Source organism: Coregonus lavaretus (assembly GCF_964263955.1).
Source record: "Coregonus lavaretus genome assembly, chromosome: 27".
Taxonomy (NCBI): domain Eukaryota; kingdom Metazoa; phylum Chordata; class Actinopteri; order Salmoniformes; family Salmonidae; genus Coregonus; species Coregonus lavaretus.
Window position 1 is genome coordinate 39,173,436 of NC_140014.1, and position 26,915 is coordinate 39,200,350.

Here is a 26,915-nt window from a genome sequence, read left to right on the forward strand (position 1 = left end):
AGGGGTTGTAACTTACCCCTGGGCAGATGTCTGGGCGCCTTACACTGGGCGCACACCGAACAGGAGGAGACATAAACCCTCACATCCCTGGCTAACGTTGGCCACCAGTACTTCGCGCTAAGGCAGTGCACTGTCCGGCCAATACCTGGATGTCCAGAGGAGGGTGACGTGTGAGCCCAATAAATGAGTCGATCCCGAACCTCGAGCGGAACGTACGTCCGACCCACCGGACACTGTGGAGGGCTAGGGTCGGTACGCAACGCCCGCTCGATTTCAGCATCGACCTCCCACACTACCGGTGCCACTAGACAAGACTCCGGCAGTATGGAAGTGGGCTCTACGGACCTCTCCTCTGTGTCATACCGCCGGGACAGGGCGTCTGCCTTACTGTTCTGGGACCCAGGGATGTACGTGATCTTAAATACAAACCGGGTTAGAAACATGTTCCACCGAGCCTGGCGAGGGTTCAGTCTCCTAGCTGCCCGAATGTACTCCAGGTTTCGGTGGTCAGTCAAAATGAGGAAAGGGTGTTGAGCCCCCTCAAGCCAATGCCTCCACACCTTTAGGGCTTGAACCACGACTAACAGCTCCCTGTCACCTACGTCATAATTACGCTCCGCCAGGCTGAGCTTTTTGGAGTAAAAGGCACAGGGGCGGAGTTTAGGTGGCGTGCCGGACCGTTGAGATAGCACGGCCCCTATACCGGCCTCAGACGCGTCCACCTCTACCTGAAATGGTAAGGCGGGATCCGGATGCGCAAGCACTGGAGCCGAAGTAAACAGGACCTTCAGTCTCCCAAAAGCCCTGTCCGACTCCGCTGACCACTAACAAAGAAATAACTAACGCGCACACACGTGCGGAAACCTCTCCTACAACAACGGAGAAAAACCAAACACAGTCTCAGTAGACAGGTAGCGCAATCACACACAACACCTGACAAACAAAACGAGAACTTAAAGGACACATAATCAACGCTAAACGACAACAGGTGTACAACATTAAGACAAAACCAAACGAACATCGAAAACATACAACGGTGGTAGCTAGTACTCCGGGGACGACGACCGCCGAAGCCTGCCCGAGCAAGGAGGAGAAGCAGCCTCGGCCGAAACCGTGACACCGTCTAAGGTTGTTTGCACTCTGAAGCAGGTTCTCGTCAAGGATTTGCCTGTATTTGGCTCCATTCATTGTTCCTGCTATCCTTACCAGCCTCCCTGTCGCTGAAAAGCATCCCAATAGCATGATGCTGCCACCACCATGCTTCACGGTAGGGATGAGCTGTGCCTGATTCTCCAGACAAAGCTCAAGTACATTTTTTGTCTCATCAGACCACAGAATCTTTTGCCTTATGCTCTTGAGTCTTTCACTGGTCTTTTTGCAAACTCCCAGGCGTGCTGTCATGAGCCTTCTTTCTCAGGAGTGGCTTCCATCTGGCCACTCTCCCATAAAGCCCAGATTGGTGAAGTGCTGTAGAGACTGTTGTCCTTCTGGCAGGTTCTCCCATCTCAGCCAAGGAACTCTGTAGTTTTGTCAGGGTGGACATTGTGTTCTTGGTCAACCTCCCTGACCAAGGTCCTTCTTGCCCGGTTGCTCAGTTTGGTCGGACGGACAGCTCTAGGCAAAGTCTGGATAATTCAAATTTCCCAATGATGAATACCACTGTGCTCTTGGAATCTTTCAGCACTCTAGAAATTGTTTTACACCCTTCCCCAGATATATGCCTCATCACAATTATATCTCGGATATCTACGGACAGTTCCTTGGATGATTGGTAAATGAGATATTTCAGTATTTCATGTACATACAATTCTAAAAACATGTTTTCACATTGTCATTATAGGGTATTGTGTGTTGATGGGTGAAAAACGAATCTATTTAATCCATTTAAAATTCAGGTTGTAAAAAGTCAAGGGGTATGAATACTTTCTGAAGGCACTGTAGTGAGTGTTACTAAACATCCCCTCTCCTGTCATCCATGGTTGTAACCCATCTTCCTGCTGTACCCAGTCTCCACCATATCCACCCTAAAGCGCAGTGCCAGCGAGAAGGACGGAGCCTGTCGTAAACTGAAGCAACAGGTGGACGCTCTGGAGAAAGAGACGGCTGCTAAACTGGTCGACATGGATCATTACCAGAACGACATACAGGTACGTACAGACCAGTACAGACCAGTACAGACCAGTACAGACCAGTACAGACCAGCTGGTTGTCTAACACCCACGTCTCAGTTCATTTTAACACTACTCTACTCACTCAAATGTTGTGGTAAAAAGTTGAAGTAGAACAGTCTACCTGTATTAAAGTGAATATACGACGGGGCTTTCCAACACGGTCCAACCCCAGTTGTAACTAACCTGATTCAGCTTATCAACCAGCTAATTATTAGAATCAGGTGTGTTAGATTAAGGTTGGAGTGAAAACCTACAGGATGGTTGCTCTGCAGATTGATTGTTAACGTGATTGATATGAGACAGGGCTGGAATGATTCACTCATTTGTTTGGCAAATATGATTGATAACCAAATAAAGGAAAACCCTTGAATGAGTAGGTGTTCTTAAACCTTTGACCGGTAGTGTTTATATATATATATATATCTTTCTCTCTCTCTATATATATATATATATATATATAAACTCAGCAAAAAAAGAAACGTCCTTTCACTGTCAATGGCGTTTATTTTCAGCAAAGTTAACGTGTAAATATTTGTATGAACATAACAAGATTCAACAACTGAGACATTACATTTTAAATTTTAGTCATTTAGCAGACGCTCTTATCCAGAGCGACTTACAGTTAGTGAGTGCATACATCATTTTTTATATTTTTTATTATACTGGCCCCCCGTGGGAATCGAACCCACAACTCTGGCGTTGCAAACGCCATGCTCTACCAACTGAGCTACAGCTTAGTGGTTAAGAGCGTTGTACCAGTAACCGAAAGGTCGCTGGTTCTAATCCCCGAGCCGACTAGGTGAAAAATCTGACGATGTGCCCTTGAGCAAGGCACTTAACCCTAATTGCTCCTGTAAGTCGCTCTGGATAAGAGCGTCTGCTAAATGACTAATTATTATTATTGATTTATTATGAGCAGGGACCCTGGGCATCTTTTTGGGGTGTTTTTCAGAGTCAGTAGAAAGGCCTCTTTAGTGTCCTAAATTTTCATAACTGTGACCTTAATTGCCTACCGTCTGTAAGCTGTTAGTGTCTTCACGACCGTTCCACAGGTGCATGTTCATTCATTGTTAATGGTTAATTGAACAAGCATGGGAAACAGTGTTTAAAACCTTTACAATGAAGATCTGTGAAGTTATTTGGAATTTTATGAATTATCATTGAAAGACAGGGTCCTGACAGGGTTTCTTTTGTTCCTGAGTGTATATATATATTTATCTCTATCTATCTATCTCAACAGCATCTACCCCCAAGCCATAAGACTCCTGAACAGCTAATCATTGCTACCCAGACTATTTGCACTGCCCCCCCACCCCCCTCTTTTACGCTGCTGCTACTCTCTGTTTATTATCTATCCATAGTCACTTTAACTATAGCTACATGTACATATTACCTCAATTACCTCAACTAGCCGGTGCCCCCGCACATTGACTCTACACCGGTACCCCCCTGTATATAGCCTCCCTACTGTTATTTTATTTTACTGCTACTCTTTAGTTATTTGCTTTTTTTTTTTTTTTACTTAACACTTAAACAAACAAAAAAAACTTTTAAAAATGCATTGTTGGTTAACCTCTTCATCACTAGGCACCTGGCTAAAGTGCCTGCCTCAAAAATGCATGCCCAAATTGAATAGAGTATATCTCCAAAACGACAAGAGCTATAAACATAATCTTGGTAGCAAAAGAAAGGTAACACATGTGAGATGTATCTTGAAGTGAAATAATTAATGTGGGTATTACTGTGTCAGAGGACATGAAGCTAGAACACAGCATAAATTGGGAGGTTTTGATTCCACCTGAAAGTAACTTCAGGTTTTATAGGGAATGCTTTATTGGACTTATGCAGCTGCAGCCCCTAACCACTATGGGACCATAGCCCAATATCTGACGAGTACTTATGTGAAGTTTCATGCCAATAAAGTAAAGTAAACCAAAGTTGTAGGGGTTGTAGTTGAAGTATGTTTAGGCGGATTACCAAATGGAGACGTATGGGTAGATTTGGGCACCATCAGTGCCATTTGACTTTTATCAGGTACCAGACAGCAAAAGTCATAAACATTTTTCACTAACATATTATCACTGTATGTGTGTACATTTCATCAAAATACAACTGTTTTGATGTTGTTTCCAATGTCCTCCCAGACCTCTATACGCGTTCCCATTAAAATTAACCATACAATGGGAAAGTTTGACTCCAAACTGAGCAGATTTATTAGAAACAACAAATTTAAAAACAAAACGTCCACACATCCCAAAACTATAAACAATGATATGGTGTCCTTGGGTGGGTTGTCACACAAAACGTAGACCCCTTTTTACCCTAAAACCTTGCTGTCGTGCCAATCCTTGAAGCAGTTACGCTTTGATGTAAGGAACAAAGGGACTTGGCACTTCCTGCAGTACACAGGTGTTTTCACTTTGGGGATGCCAACATCCAGACATCTCCTACAGTTCTTCCTGTGTTTGCTGGCACCGTCACCATAGTATTCTGGCATGCAGGATGTTGGTGGTGGTCGTGGTGGAGGTTGTGGTTCAGACTGTTTAGCAAAGCTCACCATTTCTGTGAGTAGCTTTTCCCCTGAACTTCTTCTGTTTGTACGGATTAGTGGGGTTGTTCTTATGGAGTTCTTTGTGAAGTAGGCAACTATTTACAACAGCAATATCAACAAAATGAAAAATGAAAGTCTTATACCATTTCATCGTCTTGTGGTGAACACTGCAGTATCCAATCAATGCGTCGGATAAATCCACTCCACCCATGCTCCGGTTGTAGTCGGCTACCGCATCTGGGACGGGCACAGTTTTAGTCTGCCATACACCACCCTCTTTTACCTTCCTTTTGACCGTTTGTCCACTAAATGCTTCATGTACAGAGGAGCACATGGTTACCTCACGTGTGTCCATCCATTTTTACAAATAATACATTTCCTTTGCGTATCCACTGCAAATCTCCCCTTTCTGCTTTTTTTTGGCAGGTTGTTCCTTTTGGTTTGTGGGAAACCAATCCTGTTCGTTCTAACTGTCCCACAGGCACCAGTGTTTCTTCTACGTAGTTCCTGAAAAAGGGGCAGGGCTAGAATATAAATAGTCTACAGAAAGTGTATAGCCCCCACCAAGTAGAGGGAATGGCATCCAGTCCATAACTGAGGTGTAGCTTAGACCCTAGCCTGGTGTGAACACACTCTTGCCTTCATAAACAAAACAATTCCACGTATAAGCAGTGTGAGAGTCAGCCAGTACAAATAATTTATACCCCCACTTAGTGGGCTTTGCTTTCATATATTGCTGCATACTTATTCTCGCCTTGGATGCCACCATCCTTTCGTCTATGGAGATGTTTTGGTATGGCTGGAAATGTGATTAGCAGGCATTGGTAAGCTCAGTGTACAGGGGCTTGATCTTGAAAAATCTATCATATTCTGTAGTGCTTTTTTTTAGTGTTGTTGGCTTCATCGTCTTCTGGTTTGCTCAAGTGCAGTGACCACATGACTGCTTCAAAGCGGTCTCGTGTCATAGTGTCTCCAGGGAAGCGGAAAATATATGGCCATTCCTTCCTCCAGTAGGTGCCCCTCTCGTGTACAGAGACAAGCCCTGAGTATAGCAGAATTGCCAGGAAAATGTAAAAAATCTCTCATCGTTAGTGGTATCCAAGCGAATTTCAGTCCGGACTGCAGTCTTTTGGCAGCATTTGCATTAGTGTTGCAAATTATTGTGCAGACAACCGAAGTGCTAAAAAAACAGTTGAAAGAGTGAAAGGGGAGACCATGACGCAGTGGTGTCGATTGTGGGGCCTGGGACTGGTGGGCATAAACCGGATTGGGTCGTTCATCATCCTCTTCTCTATTATGCCACCTATCATCTTCTTCCTCTTCTTCCTCCCCGACTCTTGGCCTACCTCCACCACGCTGACTTAAACTTGCGCGTGGGCCTCTAAGCTAAGCTAGCTAACCTAGCGCTAACTTACGTTGAGCTTCAGTTACTCAAATAGATATTTTAGAATGTATGTTTTGTACTCATACAGTAAATTAGTAATAGTAGTATTAGAAGTAATAAATAACAATAGGATTACATACTCTTCTGATGCTTGAGTAGGGCCCTGGACACGATTTACCTTCGTTCTCATCGTTGGGGTCTAAGTAGGTCCTCATCGTCCGATTCAGAGTCAATGGGGATACGTGGAGTCCAACTTTCATCTGTTACAATTAATAACGCCTCTGTAACTGTATATTTGTTACTAGAGCCTGCCATATTTTAATAAACTTTGTGTTTTACCTCCGAAATTCAAGTGCTGTTTTGCGCTCTGCGTAACCGTGCATAATGCAGCAAGTCAACTAATATGATACAATGAGGTGCGCACTTGGATATTTCAACAACCGGTTGGTCGATTTTGACATGTGACCCCTCTATCGAAAGCTCTGGATCAGTATATTTAAATTAGCACAATTACAAGCCACTGAGATTGCATCATATATCCAGAAGATGGCGACAAAACAGTGCCTGTTGTGATTGAAAGAAACTACTGACTTCATCTTCAAACACATTGTTGGCCATGTAAAACGATGGAAACTCATTGAAATCGACTCGAAATGAGAGAGAGACACTAGAGTATCTTTTCAAGTGGTTTTATTCGATCAGACACTACTTTTGGTAACAAAAACAACAAAGGTAAGACGCAGTTTGTTGTTGTGATAAAAAAAATGGAAGTTTGTTATTGACGTTCTTTGATTAATAGTTTAGTGAGTGTTGGTCATAGAGGAACATGGAGGTTGGAATCTGTGAGGTTGCAGCTTTCGAATGGTGTATCGTTTGTGTAGGTAGGTTGAGAAAAATACGTTATCTGTCTACGAATATACGGGCATGCACGGTTTCAAAATACAGTACTGGTTTTGCTATATGCTTATATATTTGCTTGGAGTCTGAATGTTATTTCATTTGGGCAACAACAGTTTAGCTAGATTCCCAGTTGAGACGCTTCTCGTTCCAGTAGTGTATAACATTCAGGTATTCACACACGTTTAAAACCCGTACTACGTCATAGTTTGCGATTGCGGGAGGAGTACCCCGGATATGGGGAACCTCGGGCTGAAGAGGTTAAGGGCTTGGAAGGAAGCATTTCACTGTAATGTCTACACCTGTTGTATTCGGCGCATGTGGCAAATACAATTTGATTTGCTTTGATCTGTCTGTCTGTCTGTCTGTCTGTCTGTCTGTCTGTCTGCACACTACCGGTTAAAGTTTTAGAACACCTACTCATTTAAGGGTTTTTCTTTATTTTTTACTATTTTCTACATTGTAGAATAATAGTGAAGACATCAAAACTATGAAATAACACATATGGAATCATGTAGTAACCAAATTTTTTTTAAACAAAACAAAATATATTTTATATTTGAGATTCTTCAAATAGCCACCCTTTGCCTTGATGACAGCTTTGGACACTCCTGGCATTCTCTCGACCAGCTTCACGAGGTAGTCACCTGGAATGCATTTCAATTAACAGGTATGCCTTCTTAAAAGCTAATTTGTGGAATTTATTTAAAAGTTATTGAAATGTTCCGTATTGACTGACCTTCATGTCTTAATGTAATGATGGGACTGTCGTTTCTCTTTGCTGATTTGTGCTGTTCTTGCCATAATATGGACTTGGTCTTTTACCAAGTAGGGCTATCTTCTGTATACCCCTCCTACCTTGTCACAACACAACTGATTGGCTCAAACGCATTAAGAAGGAAATAAATTACACAAATTAACTTTTAAGAATGCACACCTGTTAATTGAAATGCATTCCAGGTGACTACCTCGTGAAGCTGGTTGAGAGAATGCAAAGAGTGTCCAAAGCTGTCATCAAGGCAAAGGGTGGCTATTTGAAGAATCTCAAATATAAAATATATTTTGATTTGTTTAACACTTTTTTGGTTACTAAATGGTTCCATATGTGTTATTTCTTAGTTTTGATATCTTCACTATGATTCTACAATGTAGAAAATAGTAAAAATAAAGAAAAACCCTTGAATGAGTAGGTGTGTCCAAACTTTTGACTGGTAGTGTAAGTATTCAGTCTCTCTCTCTCTCTCTCTCTCTCTCTCTCTCTCTCTCTCTCTCTCTCTCTCTCTATATATATATATATATATATATATATATATATATATATATATTTCTCTCTCTCCTCTCTTTTCTTCTTGTTCTCCTGTCTGTCTTTGTGTCTAAACCACTCTTCTCTGAGTTCTCCAACCCTCTCACCCCAGTGCTTTCTGTGCCATTCTGTTAGCTCCTCTGCGGTTACCAGTTCATAAATGACTGAAATGTCAATGTAATAGATCATGTTCTCATGCTGAATATACGTGTGGTGAAATTTGCTCTCTTATTGATGTGGTGTTGTGTCTATGGTAAAATCAGGAACTTAGAGAGAGCCTGCGGAAGCAGCAGTCGGCTCTGGATAAACTACGGAGCATCAAAGAGGACAAACGGAGAGAACTGGAGAGACAGAGGGAGCAGGAGGAGGAGAGGAAGAGGAGGGAGGAGGAGGAGAGGAAGAGGAGAGAGGAGGAGGAGGCCAAAAGGTGACCAGCTCTCTCCTCTGCCTAACACACACAGACATGCTCAAGCATTATCTGGTCTTTGACATAGGCCTGTCTGTCTGTTCCCTCTCTCCTTCTCTTTCCCTCCCTCTCTCCTTCTCCCTCCCTCCCTCTCTCCTTCTCTCTCCCTCCCTCCCTCTCTCCCCAGGCGTATTAAGCTGCAGAAGGAGCGTCAGTGGCAGGAGAAGCTGCAGAGAGAGGAGGAGGAGACACAGAGGAGGCTGCAGGAAGAGAGAGAGGTCAAACTGAGAGAGGAGGAGGAGAAGGAGACGCAAGCCCGCCTCTTAGCTGCTAAAGAACAGGTAGAACGAGAACGCAGAGCGGAGGAGGAGGAGAGGAGAGAGCAGGAGAGGAGGAGACAGGAGGAGAGGAGAAGCGAGGAGGAAGAGGCCAGGCAGAGGAGGGAGGAGGAGAAGAGAGAGGAAGAGAGGAGGCTGCAGGAGGAGAGGAGAAAGCAAGAAGAGGAGGATCGGCGCAGAAGAGAGGTGGAGAGGAAGAGGTTAGAGGAGGAGGAGAAGAGAGTGGAGGAGGAGAGGAAGAGGAAGGATGAGGAGAGGAGGCAGCAGGAGGAGGAAGAGATGAAGCTGAAGGAAGAAGCGAAAAGGAAGCTGGAGGAGGAGAGGAGTAGGAGAAGAGAAGAGGTGGTGTTGCGGCAGCAGCAGAGTGCAGGGAAGACAGACATCCGTGGCAAACTGTCAGCCCTTCTTGGAGGACTAGAGGAGAGGAAAGGTAAGGAGGAACGACTAGACTATTAAACTGTTCACTTTCATTCCCCTGTATTCTATTCATTCATTACCTTTATTAAAAACGAATAGCCACATGATTGCTCTTGTCAAAAGTAGTGTACTTTATAGCAGGGTGTAGGGTCTAATTTGAGATTATGATATTTTCAAATGTTAATTGAGGTGATGTCATGAGGTGCTGTTGTGTGATTGGCTGTTCCAGGTGGTCTGCAACCCCAGGCCACGGAGCACAGGAAGTCTGCGACACTCACTTCCTTCCGGGCGCTCTACCCCTTCACCGCTCGCAACCTGGAAGAACTCAGCTTCGAAGCCGATGAGGTCATCGAGGTTAGAACTATACAGATTACTATTTAATTCTACACTTTGACACTGCTTCTTTGTTGACTGACCTTTGTGTGCCCATTCATGTGTGTGTGTGTGTGTGTCTAGGTGGATGAGAGTACGGAGCGGGAGCAGGGTTGGCTGTACGGGAGTCGTCAGGGGAAGATGGGCTGGTTTCCAGAGAGCTATGTAGAGAAACAGGCCAAACCAGAGATACCTGTTACTGTTAATACAACTCCAGCTGCTGCTACTGCTGTTTATGCTGCTAAACATGCCCTCAGACCACAGCTCTCCACCCCCAACAACACCGGGTAGGTTGGGTAATGCACACACACACATACACATAGACACACAGGCACACACACACAAACACACACACACACACCATTTCTAGCTATAGGTATTTCTCATATGTATGGAGCGTGTAACCTTTCCTCGACCCTGATGAGACATTGATATGGTGATTCATGTAAATACTGTATTGCTGACTGAAAAGTTCATGACCTCTGACCCTTCTTGTCTTCCAGGAAACCCGGGGGAGACGCTTCCATGCCAACGGGACAGAACTCCGCCTTCACGCCTACACACGCCCCTCACCCCGCTCCCTCGGAACAGATACAGGTAAAGGAGGAGTGGGACGAGACAGTTTAAGCTAGGAATGAGTAGGTGGCTAAGATGGCCAGTATGGAGATTGGTGATGGATGGCTACACCACAGTTTCTAAACCCAGAGGCGCAACATGGCGAGACATCCGGGAACGCTTGCTAAGCAGACCAGGCAGACCAGGCCAGGGTTTGGGGTTAGGGAAGTCAATGAGAGAAGTTAAAAATTATTCCTTAGTTGTTCTTTTCTTTTTTTTTATTTATCTAAAGGCACAACCTAGATTCAAGCCAATGTCTTAAGAAGTTTAACATGTTATTACCCCAACCCAGTCAAAGTGACAAACTGACACATTTACATTTTAGTCAAAAACAACTTTATATTGAAGGAGTGCCTTTGATTTGACGACCTGCACATGTGCAGTTCAGCGCGAGACGACCGTTAGACCCGAGTGTTTCTGCGCATGAGCTTAGCTAGCCAACGTCAACATGACATCGCCTTACAAGCATGATCGGGGATTTCTATTGGAGAAGCAGTTTCTGCATATCTACATACTGTACTGTCTTTGGTTCCATCTTGTCTATTAGAGGGTCCTTCTTAAATCTGTTAAGTTGACTGTACACAATACAACCAGGAAGAAGGAGTGGAGGAGCAGGACGTGTTGGGTGATGTTTACACTGTAACACCCCACACAGATCATTATGCTACCAGACTAGACAGATTCCTCTATCCTGACTACCCATCCACATCGCTCTGGCCAAACGCCACTCCCACTAGCAGCAGAATTCAATTCAGGATGAGTCGTCAGGCAGAGATTCTTCCTCATGTCTTCTCTGATTCAGATTGGTTCACTCTCCTCATGGATTTAAAAGGAATGGACTGATGTTAGGAATATGGCGGAAACTCCCTCCAGCCGTGATTACACCAATCTAATACTTTTAAATCCATCAGGAGTGGAAGATGTATTGTTTTATCCCCTACAATATCCCCTACAATATCACCTACAATATCCCCTACAATATCCCCTACAATATCCCCTACAATATCCCCTACAATATCCCCTACAATATCACCTGGAATATCACCTACAATATCCCCTACAATATCACCTGGAATATCACCTACAATATCACCTGGAATATCCCCTATAATATCCCCTACAATATCCCCTACAATATCACCTGCAATATCACCTACAATATCACCTACAATATCACCTGGAATATCCCCTACAATATCCCCTGGAATATCACCTACAATATCACCTGGAATATCACCTGGAATATCACCTGGAATATCCCCTACAATATCACCTACAATATCACCTGGAATATCCCCTATAATATCCCCTACAATATCACCTACAATATCCCCTACAATATCCCCTACAATATCCCCTGCAATATCCCCTGCAATATCCCCTACAATATCCCCTACAATATCCCCTACAATATCACCTGGAATATCCCCTACAATATCACCTACAATATCACCTGGAATATCCCCTATAATATCCCCTACAATATCCCCTACAATATCACCTACAATATCCCCTACAATATCCCCTACAATATCACCTGGAATATCACCTACAATATCCCCTACAATATCCCCTACAATATCACCTACAATATCCCCTACAATATCCCCTACAATATCCCCTACAATATCACCTACAATATCACCTACAATATCACCTACAATATCCCCTACAATATCCCCTGGAATATCACCTGGAATATCCCCTATAATATCCCCTACAATATCCCCTACAATATCACCTACAATATCCCCTACAATATCCCCTACAATATCACCTACAATATCACCTACAATATCACCTACAATATCCCCTACAATATCCCCTACAATATCCCCTACAATATCCCCTACAATATCACCTACAATATCACCTACAATATCACCTGGAATATCCCCTACAATATCACCTGCAATATCACCTACAATATCCCCTACAATATCACCTGGAATATCCCCTACAATATCACCTGCAATATCACCTACAATATCCCCTACAATATCCCCTACAATATCACCTGCAATATCACCTACAATATCCCCTACAATATCACCTGGAATATCCCCTACAATATCACCTGCAATATCACCTACAATATCCCCTACAATATCCCCTGCAATATCCCCTACAATATCCCCTACAATATCACCTGGAATATCCCCTACAATATCACCTGCAATATCCCCTACAATATCCCCTACAATATCCCCTACAATATCACCTGCAATATCACCTACAATATCCCCTACAATATCACCTGGAATATCACCTACAATATCCCCTACAATATCACCTACAATATCCCCTACAATATCCCCTACAATATCCCCTACAATATCACCTGGAATATCACCTACAATATCCCCTACAATATCACCTACAATATCCCCTACAATATCCCCTACAATATCACCTGGAATATCACCTACAATATCCCCTACAATATCACCTACAATATCCCCTACAATATCCCCTACAATATCCCCTACAATATCCCCTGGAATATCACCTGGAATATCCCCTATAATATCCCCTACAATATCCCCTACAATATCCCCTACAATATCACCTGCAATATCACCTGCAATATCCCCTACAATATCACCTACAATATCCCCTACAATATCCCCTACAATATCCCCTACAATATCACCTACAATATCCCCTACAATATCACCTACAATATCCCCTACAATATCCCCTACAATATCCCCTACAATATCCCCTACAATATCACCTACAATATCCCCTACAATATCACCTACAATATCACCTACAATATCCCCTACAATATCACCTACAATATCACCTACAATATCACCTACAATATCCCCTACAATATCACCTACAATATCACCTACAATATCACCTACAATATCCCCTACAATATCACCTACAATATCACCTACAATATCACCTACAATATCCCCTACAATATCACCTACAATATCCCCTACATTATCCCCTACAATATCACCTACAATATCCCCTACAATATCACCTACAATATCACCTACAATATCACCTACAATATCCCCTACAATATCACCTACAATATCCCCTACAATATCCCCTACAATATCCCCTACAATATCACCTACAATATCCCCTGGAATATCACCTGGAATATCCCCTACAATATCACCTACAATATCCCCTACAATATCACCTACAATATCCCCTACAATATCCCCTACAATATCACCTGGAATATCACCTACAATATCACCTACAATATCCCCTACAATATCACCTACAATATCACCTACAATATCCCCTACAATATCCCCTACAATATCACCTACAATATCACCTACAATATCACCTACAATATCCCCTACAATATCCCCTACAATATCACCTACAATATCACCTACAATATCCCCTACAATATCACCTACAATATCCCCTACAATATCACCTACAATATCACCTACAATATCCCCTACAATATCCCCTACAATATCACCTACAATATCCCCTACAATATCACCTACAATATCACCTACAATATCACCTACAATATCCCCTACAATATCACCTACAATATCCCCTACAATATCCCCTACAATATCACCTACAATATCACCTACAATATCACCTACAATATCCCCTACAATATCCCCTACAATATCACCTACAATATCACCTACAATATCCCCTACAATATCCCCTACAATATCACCTACAATATCACCTACAATATCACCTACAATATCACCTACAATATCACCTACAATATCCCCTACAATATCCCCTACAATATCCCCTACAATATCCCCTACAATATCCCCTACAATATCCCCTACAATATCACCTACAATATCCCCTACAATATCCCCTACAATATCACCTGGAATATCCCCTACAATATCCCCTACAATATCACCTACAATATCCCCTACAATATCCCCTACAATATCCCCTACAATATCCCCTACAATATCACCTGGAATATCACCTACAATATCCCCTACAATATCACCTGGAATATCACCTACAATATCCCCTACAATATCACCTACAATATCCCCTACAATATCACCTGGAATATCACCTGGAATATCACCTGGAATATCCCCTACAATATCCCCTACAATATCCCCTACAATATCACCTACAATATCCCCTACAATATCACCTACAATATCACCTACAATATCACCTACAATATCACCTACAATATCCCCTACAATATCACCTACAATATCACCTACAATATCACCTACAATATCACCTGGAATATCACCTGGAATATCCCCTATAATATCCCCTACAATATCCCCTACAATATCCCCTACAATATCACCTGGAATATCACCTGGAATATCCCCTATAATATCCCCTACAATATCACCTACAATATCCCCTACAATATCCCCTACAATATCCCCTACAATATCCCCTACAATATCACCTACAATATCCCCTACAATATCACCTACAATATCACCTACAATATCACCTACAATATCCCCTACAATATCACCTACAATATCCCCTACAATATCCCCTACAATATCCCCTACAATATCCCCTACAATATCACCTACAATATCACCTACAATATCCCCTACAATATCCCCTACAATATCACCTGGAATATCACCTACAATATCACCTACAATATCCCCTACAATATCACCTACAATATCCCCTACAATATCCCCTACAATATCCCCTACAATATCCCCTACAATATCACCTACAATATCACCTACAATATCCCCTACAATATCCCCTACAATATCCCCTACAATATCACCTGGAATATCACCTACAATATCCCCTACAATATCCCCTACAATATCACCTACAATATCACCTACAATATCCCCTACAATATCACCTACAATATCCCCTACAATATCCCCTACAATATCCCCTACAATATCACCTGGAATATCACCTACAATATCCCCTACAATATCCCCTACAATATCCCCTACAATATCCCCTACAATATCACCTACAATATCCCCTACAATATCCCCTACAATATCCCCTGGAATATCACCTGGAATATCACCTGGAATATCCCCTATAATATCCCCTACAATATCCCCTACAATATCACCTACAATATCACCTACAATATCCCCTACAATAGCACCTACAATATCCCCTACAATATCCCCTACAATATCCCCTACAATATCACCTGGAATATCCCCTACAATATCCCCTAGAATATCCCCTACAATATCCCCTACAATATCCCCTGGAATATCACCTGGAATATCCCCTACAATATCCCCTACAATATCCCCTACAATATCCCCTACAATATCCCCTACAATATCCCCTACAATATCCCCTACAATATCACCTACCCCATCCTTTTGCCCTCTATCACCCTCTTTCTCTCTACCTCCTTGCTCTATCTCTCCCTCCATCCTTCCTTCTCTCTCTCTGTAGGTGGTGGGTAACCTGCAGGCCCAGGCTCTGTGTTCGTGGACGGCTAAGACCGAGAGCCATCTGAACTTCAGTAAGGAGGATGTGATCCGGGTGCTGGAGCAGCAGGACAGCTGGTGGCTGGGGGAGCTCAACGGGGTTCAGGGCTGGTTCCCCAAAACATACGTCACACTGCTGGGAGACAATGACAACACCACTGCGTAAATACACACACTTCCCACACACCTCCTTCACACACCTCTCTCTCACACACCCCTCACACACACACACCTCCGTCACACACACTCACACACCTCCCTCCCACACACACCTCCCTCACACACACCTCCCTCACTCACACTCACACACCTCCCTCACACTTCTCCCTCACACACACACCTCCCTCCCTCACTCACACACACACACACACACACTTCCCTCACTCACACTCACACACCTCCCTCCCACACACACCTCCCTCACACTTCTCCCTCACTCACACTCACACACCTCCCTCACACACACACACCTCCCTCACACACACACACACCTCCCTCATACACACACACACACCACACACACCTCCCTCACACACACACACACACACACACACACAGTGAAGGAATTCAGTCGTGTGTTTGTGTGTAGAATTCAGTCATGTGTACCTGAAAATATGTGTGCACGGCTGCTTGTGTGGTACGTGAGCATGGTTACTGTGCCCATGGTTACTGTGCCCATGGTTACTGGCCACAGTAGTACTGGTCTTATGATAGGAAAGCATTTTTTTGTTTTATTAATGTCCATTTGTCTTGTCTCAGCCTGACGTATTCCGATGAATCTGAGGCCTCAGATGCTGCTCAACAGGAAGGTACTCTCTCTCTCCCTCTCTTTCTCTCTCTCTCTCTCACCCCCCCCCCCCCCCCTCTCTCCTTCCTAATCTCTTTGTTATGGATATAAACCCATTCTACAATAAGATCTCTCCAGACTGATGATAGACACCCTTCAGACAAACAAAAACTTTCCTCTGTGTCTCTGAGAGGTCATGTTTTGTGTCATCCAATCAGAATCTCCCTCTGAGAGGTCATGTTTTGTGTCATCCAATCAGAATCTCCCTCTGAGAGGTCATGTTTTTATTTTATTCCTCCTTTATTTAACCATTCACATTGAGATTTACAACAAAGCAGCATACATACAGTTACACTCTCCCAGCCACACAAAAATGTATGCACGCATGACTGTAAGTCGCTTTGGATAAAAGCGTCTGCTAAATGGCATATTATTACACAACATAACAATGCATTGAAGTTAAAACAGTGCAAAGGGCAAAAGAGAACTTATAGAGCAGGTTTAATCAATCAATCAGAATAACATCTAGTTTTAGGTCCTTCTGCAAAAGCACTCTTACCAGAATCAGTTCTTGTGTTGGGAACATTATAAAATACAGTTCTGCCTTCTCAGACGGTGCAAGATTCTGTAGTGAATTGTGTCACCCAATAAGAATCTCTCTCTGAGAGGTCATGGTTTGTATCATCCAATAAGAATGTCTCTCTGAGAGGTCATGGTTTGTATCATCCAATCAGAGTACGTGGCGCTGTACACCTATGAGAGCCCAGAGCCTGGCGACCTGACGTTTAGTGACCCAGAGAGAGGGAGAGTGGTGGAGCGGAGGCATCGGAGACCGCACTGGAGTGTTCCCTTCCAACTACGTCAAACCCAAAGAGGCAGACGTAAGACACAAACACACACATGTCCTTGACTATAACTTGTATCTGGCTTGTACTTAAGACCTAAGTACTCTAACTTGTTATTTCAGACATCCAGCAACTCGGGGAAGCCAGATCAGCATGGGAAGAAGCCAGGTAAGTCAACTGGAGAAATGTATGTATGTATGTATGTATGTATGTATGTATGTATGTATGTATGTATGTATGTATGTATGTATGTATGTATGTATGTATGTATGTATGTATGTATGTATGTATGTATGTATGTATGTATGTATGTATGTATGTATGTATGTATGTATGTATGTATGTATGTATGTATGTATGTATGTATGTATGTATGTATGTATGTATGTATGTATGTATGTATGTATGTATGTATGTATGTATGTATGTATGTATGTATGTATGTATGTATGTATGTATGTATGTATGTATGTATGTATGTATGTATGTATGTATGTATGTATGTACACTGCTCAAAAAAATAAAGGGAACACTAAAATAACACATCCTAGATCTGAATGAATGAAATAATCTTATTAAATACTTTTTTCTTTACATAGTTGAATGTGCTGACAACAAAATCACACAAAAATGATCAATGGAAATCACATTTATCAACCCATGGAGGTCTGGATTTGGAGTCACCCTCAAAATTAAAGTGGAAAACCACACTACAGGCTGATCCAACTTTGATGTAATGTCCTTAAAACAAGTCAAAATGAGGCTCAGTAGTGTGTGTGGCCTCCACGTGCCTGTATGACCTCCCTACAACGCCTGGGCATGCTCCTGATGAGGTGGCGGATGGTCTCCTGAGGGATCTCCTCCCAGACCTGGACTAAAGCATCCGCCAACTCCTGGACAGTCTGTGGTGCAACGTGGCGTTGGTGGATGGAGCGAGACATGATGTCCCAGATGTGCTCAATTGGATTCAGGTCTGGGAACGGGCGGTCCATAGCATCAATGCCTTCCTCTTGCAGGAACTGCTGACACACTCCAGCCACATGAGGTCTAGCATTGTCTTGCATTAGGAGGAGCCCAGGGCCAACCGCACCAGCATATGGTCTCACAAGGGGTCCGAGGATCTCATCTCGGTACCTAATGGCAGTCAGGCTACCTCTGGCGAGCACATGGAGGGCTGTGCGGCCCCCCAAAGAAATGCCACCCCACACCATGACTGACCCACCGCCAAACCGGTCATGCTGGAGGATGTTGCAGGCAGCAGAACGTTCTCCACGGCGTCTCCAGACTCTGTCACGTCTGTCACATGTGCTCAGTGTGAACCTGCTTTCATCTGTGAAGAGCACAGGGCGCCAGTGGCGAATTTGCCAATCTTGGTGTTCTCTGGCAAATGCCAAACGTCCTGCACGGTGTTGGGCTGTAAGCACAACCCCCACCTGTGGACGTCGGGCCCTCATACCACCCTCATGGAGTCTGTTTCTGACCGTTTGAGCAGACACATGCACATTTGTGGCCTGCTGGAGGTCATTTTGCAGGGCTCTGGCAGTGCTCCTCCTGCTCCTCCTTGCACAAAGGCGGAGGTAGCAGTCCTGCTGCTGGGTTGTTGCCCTCCTACGGCCTCCTCCACGTCTCCTGATGTACTGGCCTGTCTCCTGGTAGCGCCTCCATGCTCTGGACACTACGCTGACAGACACAGCAAACCTTCTTGCCACAGCTCGCATTGATGTGCCATCCTGGATGAGCTGCACTACCTGAGCCACTTGTGTGGGTTGTAGACTCCGTCTCATGCTACCACTAGAATGAAAGCACCGCCAGCATTCAAAAGTGACCAAAACATCAGCCAGGGAGCATAGGAACTGAGAAGTGGTCTGTGGTCACCACCTGCAAAACCAGTCCTTTATTGGGGGTGTCTTGCTAATTGCCTATAATTTCCACCTGTTGTCTATTCCATGTGCACAACAGCATGTGAAATGTATTGTCAATCAGTGTTGCTTCCTAAGTGGACAGTTTGATTTCACAGAAGTGTGATTGACTTGGAGTTACATTGTGTTGTTTAAGTGTTCCCTTTATTTTTTTGAGCAGTGTATATCCCCACGCTGGTCCTGTTTTCCTTCTGCATTTCCTCTACATCTGATGTTACTCCCTACTTGTGTGTGTGTCTGTGTGTGTGTCTGTGTGTGTCTGTGTCTGTGTCTGTGTCTGTGTCTGTGTCTGTGCGTGTGTGTGTGTGCGTGTCCAGAGATAGCCCAGGTGAGCACTGCCTACACGGCCACAGGAACAGAGCAGCTCAGCCTGGCACCAGGACAGCTCATCCTCATCCTCAGCAAGAATTCCACCGGCTGGTGGCTCGGAGAACTGCAGGTTGGCTGATTAATTAATTAATGGTTGTTTTGGACTATAATGAAATAAGGCAATGTGATTTTGGCTGCGTTTATTCACAATTATTGGTAAAAGATCTGATCTGATTGGTCAAAAAGAACAATTAGTGGGAAAAGATCAGAACAGTCAGCCCAAATCTGATATTTTTTCCACTAATTGGTCTTTTGACCAATCAGATCAGATTTTGTCACATCAGATCTTTTTCAGAGCTGATCTGATTGGTCAAAATACCAATGAGTGAAAAAAAGATCAGAATTGGTCTGCCTGTCTAAATGCAGCCTTAGATTGATACATTTGGTTAAATGGTTGATCTCTCTCTAAGGCGCGGGGAAAGAAGCGTCAGAAGGGTTGGTTTCCTGCCTCACACGTCAAAATGCTGGGATCCAACAGCGGCAAGTCCACACCAGCACGTCTACCAGGTAACACACACCTTTAGTAGGTAATGAGTGAAGAAAAGTGAATGTATAGTTTACTAGTTTTATTTGGAACTTAGTCCCTCACACCAGTGGAGGCTGGTGGGAGGAGCTATAGGAGGACGGGCTCATTGTAATGGCTGGAATGGAACGGTATCAAACACATCAAACATATGGAAACCACATGTTTGATTCTGTTCCATTTATTCCATTCTAGCCATTACAATGTGCCTGTCTTCCTATAGCTCCTCCGACCAGCCTCCACTGCCTCACACCTCATTCTCCTCTCTCCCCCCTCTCTCTCCCCTTCCTCTGCTCCCCCTCCTCTTTCCCCCTCTCTCTCTCTCTCTGTCTCTCTCCGTCTCTCTCCCACTCTCCTCCAGTGTGTCAGGTCATTGCCATGTACGACTACAAAGCAGCCAATGAGGATGAGATGAGCTTCTCCAAAGGTCAGCTGATCAGTGTGTTCGACAAGAATGACCCCGATTGGTGGAAAGGAGAGGTCAATGGGATCACCGGTCTGTTCCCAACCAATTACGTCAAGATGACCACTGCCGACTCCGACCCCAGCCAGCAATGTGAGTACATTACGAATTTGTTGTTTTTCTCAAATGATCATTTCTCAAAGTGGAATGTTCACAAGACAGGGAGGGCAGATAGACACACACATAAGGTACATCTCAGTACACATGACAGGGAGGGCTAAGGGTTTAGCAGTCTAAAGGTTAGGGGTGAGTTTAGGGTAAGGATTTAGCAGTGTAAAGGTTAGGGGTGAGGTTAAGGTAAGGATTTAGCATTCTAAAGGTTAGGGGTGAGGTTAGGGTAAGGATTTAGCAGTGTAAAGGTTAGGGGTGAGGTTAAGGTAAGAGTTTAGCGGTCTAAAGGTTAGGGGTGAATTTGGCTACTTAGCTTATTTAATTGGCTACTTAGCTTATTTAAGCCTGTCTCAAAATACAACACTGCCCCTTTAAGACAAAAAAAAAAAGCTCTGTACCTGACTCGCTTTTCAAAGATGTCTAGAAATGTATACGTTTTGTGCTCTTGTAGGAAGCAATCACTCCCCTATTGCTGACAAAAAAATTATCTATAACTGGGCTAATAACTCACTAGCTAGCAGAGGATATAACTAAATGTGCACACGTGGCTACATGCAGCTCTCGCTTTGATCTCAAAACAAGCGCATCTACTCACAACCGCTCATTCTGTAAACACAGTCCAGTTCAAAGTGAATGGCACAGATCCATATATGGCAATGGTCTATTTGCATATAGGCCTACTGCAGCTCTGATTGGTTATGACGCACCGGTCTGTGTAGAGTATGGGCTGAGTCATGCCTGTCAATGCAATAGAATCCTACCCCGACGCGTTCTGCCTACAACAAAATCTCTTCCATAGTTTGTTTTGTTTCGGTATGTTGCATTGAAAATGGCTAATATTGCGTTGATTCGATCACAAGTGCCACAGTAAAGGGAAACGTTGCTAGTGTTAACAGGGAAAACTCTAGAACAGTGGTCATCAACCTTTTCTGAGTCAAGATCACTTTGAGACAAAATGCAAGCTGAGATCTTCCGCTCAGATTTTTTTTTTTTTACAGGACTTAAAAAACGAAAGCCTATGCAACATTAACCAATTAGAAACAGTACTGTAGCAATGAGGTTTGTGCAGAAAGCTATAGGCCCAATACATTATCACCGCATATTGGCTTTGCTTGAATTGCATTGATGTTCTGGACATTTTTAAATTTCAAAATTTGAGGTAGGCTATATGATCACACCGGTAATACATCCGTTATTGTATTACTTGTGAAGCACAGCTGAGTTTTAAATAATTAGCTTTTTATTTTTATTTTACTGGGCTGATGGTGCCTGCATCTGATGGTCAGTCTCAGCGGATGGAGAGAGCAGCAGACTGAGGGTCCACCTCTCTCAACTCTCCTTTTCCTCCATTGACACTGACCAAAAAGGGACACCGTCTTCCAGATGATGGCAAAACTCAAGTCGCACCGCATTGTTTCTGCCTCATGCACAAATTAATGTTGTCACTCCTACGAACAGAGAAAGTGAAATATTCCTGGATATTAAAAAAAGACCCAAGCAGCTAATAATAACAACACTTTCCTACTCATTCATTACTGCTGCAGTGCTGGTTGTAGCGTTGTGTGGAAATAGGAAGAACGCGCATTTTATGGCTTATAAATGTGTTGAATACAAACGTGTTGACAGTGCTTAGTAAGAACTTACACATGAACTCACTCGGTGACAGTCCTATGTAGCTCAGCTGGTAGAGCACGGCACTTGAAACGCCAAGGTAGTGGGTTCGATCCCCGGGACCACCCATACACAAAAATGTATGCACGCATGACTGTAAGTCGCTTTGGATAAAAGCGTCTGCTAAATGGCATATTATTATTATTAAACATTTTGAAATCTCACAGGACCAACTTTACTGTAGCTTTCATTCATGCCTGCTACGTTACTGCAGACACAGTAATCTGAGCCATCCGATTGGCCAGCGGTAGGCCTATAGTGCACTTGATTTGCTCTCTGGGCCCGTCGGGAAGGCAGAGTTTGTACCTTCAGACACATGAAATAGTTCAAAATGGCAACAGTTCGCCTACCCGGCGCGCAGGGCAGCTGAATCTGTTTTTTTTTTACAGAAATGTTTGGCGATTTGACTAGGAATGCCTTGGAGATCGACCAGTCGATCGCAATCGACCGGTTGCTGACCACTTCTCTAGAAAGTCGAGTGAAGTTCAGTCTCGTGCTTCTCTCTGTGAGCTGATATTTGTGCAGTCCAGGGGGTCTCGGGGCTACTGCTCACGCGAGCAGCTTAGAGGGAACATTTGGTTGTGTGTTGTGGTCATCCTGGGTGAATGTTGGAACAGCATTAACGGTATGACAGTCTGTGGAAGGGATCTGGAGGACAGCTTGTGTTTACAGTCAACACAACACCATATCTCTGAAAATAAACACCCACAGTTTCAGGGGAACAAAGTATCTAGATATAGCTCTACATCTTCAACAGTATATTAGACGTTTCTTTAACCAGAAGAAAATGCAACAAAGTAGACTGACCTACCCTCAAATAAATGAAGTTTGATGTCTGATTCCATTCATCCAGTAGATCCATTCCTATTGTAAGTGTTCCCAAGGCGAGGCACGATCCCAAGGTCTCTGTATCCTCTCTGGAAGCACACACACACACACACACACACACACACACACACACACACCACACACACACACACACACACACACACACACACACACACACACACACACCACACACACACACACACACACCACACACACACACACCACACACACACACACAGACAGAGAGACAGAGAGACAGAGAGACAGAGAGAGAACTATATGTGATTCCTCTTTCTTTCTCTCTCAATTCAATTTCATTTAAGGGCTTTATTGGCATGGGAAACGTATGTTAACATTGCCAAAGCAAGTGAAGTAGATAGTAAACAAAATTGAAATAAACCATAAATATTAACAGTAAAAATTACACTCAGAAGTTTCAAAAGAATAAAGACATTTCTCAATAGCAAGGCTATGCTCACTGAGTCTGTACATTGTCAAGCTTTCCTTAAGTTTGGGTCAGTCACAGTGGTCAGGTATTCTGCCACTGTGTACTCTCTGTTTAGAGCCAAATAGCATTCTAGTTTGCTCTGTTTTTTTGTTAATTCTTTCCAATGTGTCAAGTAATTCTCTTTTTGTTTTCTCATGATTTGGTTGGGTCTAATTGTGTTGTTGTCCTGGGGCTCTGTTTGTGTTTGTGAACAGAGCCCCAGGACCAGCTTACTTAGGGGACTCTTCTCCAAGTTAATCTCTCTGTAGGTGATGGCTTTGTTATGGAAGGTTTGGGAATCGCTTTCTTTTAAGTGGTTATAGAATTTAACGTCTCTTTTCTGGATTTTGATAATTAGCGGGTATCGGCCTAATTCTGCTCTGCATGCATTATTTGGTGTTTTTCGTTGTACACAGAGGATATTTTTGCAGAATTCTGCATGCAAAGTCTCAATTTGGTGTTTGTCCCATTTTGTGAATTCTTGGTTGGTGAGCGGACCCCAGACCTCACAACCATAAAGGGCAATGGGTTCTATAACTGATTCAAGTATTTTTAGCCAGATCCTAATTGGTATGTCAAATTTTATGTTCCTTTTGATGGCATAGAAGGCCCTTCTTGCCTTGTCTCTCAGATCGTTCACAGCTTTGTGGAAGTTACCTGTGGCGCTGATGTTTAGGCCGAGGTATGTATAGTTTTTTGTGTGCTCTAGGGCAACGGTGTCTAGATGGAATTTGTATTTGTAGTCCTGGCAACTGGGCCTTTTTTGGAACACCATTATTTTTGTCTTACTGAGATTTACTGTCAGGGCCCAGGTCTGACAGAATCTGTGCAGAAGATCTAGGTGCTGCTGTAGGCCCTCCTTGGTTGGTGACAGAAGCACCAGATCATCAGCAAACAGTAGACATTTGACTTCTGATTCTAGTAGGGTGAGGCCGGGTGCTGCAGACTGTTCTAGTGCCCTCGCCAATCCGTTTATATATATATGTTGAAGAGGGTGGGGCTTAAACTACATCCCTGTCTCACCCCACGGCCCTGTGGAAAGAAATGTGTGTGTTTTTTGCCAATTTTAACCAAACACTTGTTGTTTGTGTACATGGATTTTATAATATTGTATGTTTTTCCCCCAACACCGCTTTCCATCAATTTGTATAGCAGACCCTCATGCCAAATTGAGTCAAAAGCTTTTTTGAAATCAACAAAGCATGAGAAGACTTTGCCTTCGTTTTGTTTTGTTTGTTTGTCAATTATGGTGTGCAGGGTGAATACGTGGTCTGTCGTACGGTAATTTGGTAAAAAGCCAATTTGACATTTGCTCAGTACATTGTTTTCACTGAGGAAATGAACTAGTCTGCTGTTAATGATAATGCAGAGGATTTCCCCAAGGTTGCTGTTGATGCATATCCCACGGTAGTTATTGGGGTCACATTTGTCTCCACTTTTGTGGATTGGGGTGATCAGTCCTTGGTTCCAAATATTGGGGAAGATGCCAGAGCTAAGGATGATGTTAAAGAGTTTAAGTATAGCCAATTGAAATTTGTGGTCTGTATATTTTATCATTTCATTGAGGATACCATCAACACCACAGGCCTTTTTGGGTTGGAGGGTTTGTATTTTGTCCTGTAGTTCATTCAATGTAATTGGAGAATCCAGTGGGTTCTGGTAGTCTTTAATAGTTGATTCTAAGATTTGCATTTGATCATGTATATTTTTTTGCTGTTTGTTCATTGTTATAGGGCCAAAAAGATTGGCGAAGTGGTTTACCCATACATCTCCGTTTTGGATAGATAGCTCTTCGTGTTGTTGTTTGTTTAGTGTTTTCCAATTTTCCCAGAAGTGGTTAGAGTCTATGGATTCTTCAATTACATTGAGCTGATTTCTGACATGCTGTTCCTTCTTTTTCCGTAGTGTGTTTCTGTATTGTTTTAATTGCTGTCACCTCCAGGTAGGTGTTTGTCCACCTGTGTGCTGAGGCTGTCAGGTTCTTGTCCAGTTCTGGCATTTAGGTCGCCACAGACGAGACGATGTCCCTGGGTCTGGAAATGATTGATTTCCCCCTCCAGGATGGAGAAGCTGTCTTCATTAAAGTATGGGGATTCTAGTGGGGGGATATACAGTGGGAGAAAAAAATATTTAGTCAGCCACCAATTGTGCAAGTTCTCCCAGGATTTGAGTCCCTGGCGGCGTAGTGTGTTACTGATGGTAGGCTTTGTTACTTTGGTCCCAGCTCTCTGCAGGTCATTCACTAGGTCCCCCCGTGTGGTTCTGGGATTTTTGCTCACCGTTCTTGTGATCATTTTGACCCCACGGGGTGAGATCTTGCGTGGAGCCCCAGATCGAGGGAGATTATCAGTGGTCTTGTATGTCTTCCATTTCCTAATAATTGCTCCCACAGTTGATTTCTTCAAACCAAGCTGCTTACCTATTGCAGATTCAGTCTTCCCAGCCTGGTGCAGGTCTACAATTTTGTTTCTGGTGTCCTTTGACAGCTCTTTGGTCTTGGCCATAGTGGAGTTTGGAGTGTGACTGTTTGAGGTTGTGGACAGGTGTCTTTTATACTGATAACAAGTTCAAACAGGTGCCTCTTAAAGAAGAAGTTACAGGTCTGTGAGAGACAGAAATCTTGCTTGTTTGTAGGTGACCAAATACTTATTTTCCACCATAATTAATAATCCTACAATGTGATTTTCTGGATTTTCTTTTCTCAATTTGTCTGTCATAGTTGACGTGTACCTATGATGAAAATTACAGGCCTCTCTCATCTTTTTAAGTGGGAGTACTTGCACAATTGGTGGCTGACTAAATACTTTTTTTCCCCACTGTAGGTAGCACACAGGAGGAAATTTTTCTCTGTTGAGATAATTTCCTTTTGAATTTCGAGCCAAATGTAAAATGTTCCTGTTTTGATTAATTTAATTGAGTGAGTTAGGTCTGCTCTATACCAAATTAGCATACCCCCTGAGTCCCTTCCCTGTTTCACACCTGGTAGTTTGGTGGATGGAACTACC

At 43.3% G+C, this 26,915-nt stretch overlaps 1 pseudogene across 1 annotated transcript in view; it reads left to right on the forward strand.

The window, feature by feature from the left end:
- LOC311102451 (intersectin-2-like) overlaps positions 1–21,149 on the forward strand; it is a 63,107-nt pseudogene extending 41,958 nt beyond the window's left edge. Inside the window, exons 16-28 of the transcript XR_014615788.1 lie at positions 2,008–2,147; positions 8,570–8,733; positions 8,900–9,480; positions 9,697–9,821; positions 9,924–10,126; positions 10,343–10,436; positions 15,873–16,069; positions 16,667–16,716; positions 17,429–17,575; positions 17,662–17,707; positions 19,776–19,897; positions 20,238–20,334; positions 20,712–21,149. The product of XR_014615788.1 is annotated as an intersectin-2-like (transcript). The remainder of the gene's footprint in view (positions 1–2,007; positions 2,148–8,569; positions 8,734–8,899; positions 9,481–9,696; positions 9,822–9,923; positions 10,127–10,342; positions 10,437–15,872; positions 16,070–16,666; positions 16,717–17,428; positions 17,576–17,661; positions 17,708–19,775; positions 19,898–20,237; positions 20,335–20,711) is intronic.
- Positions 21,150–26,915: the final 5,766 nt, after the last annotated feature.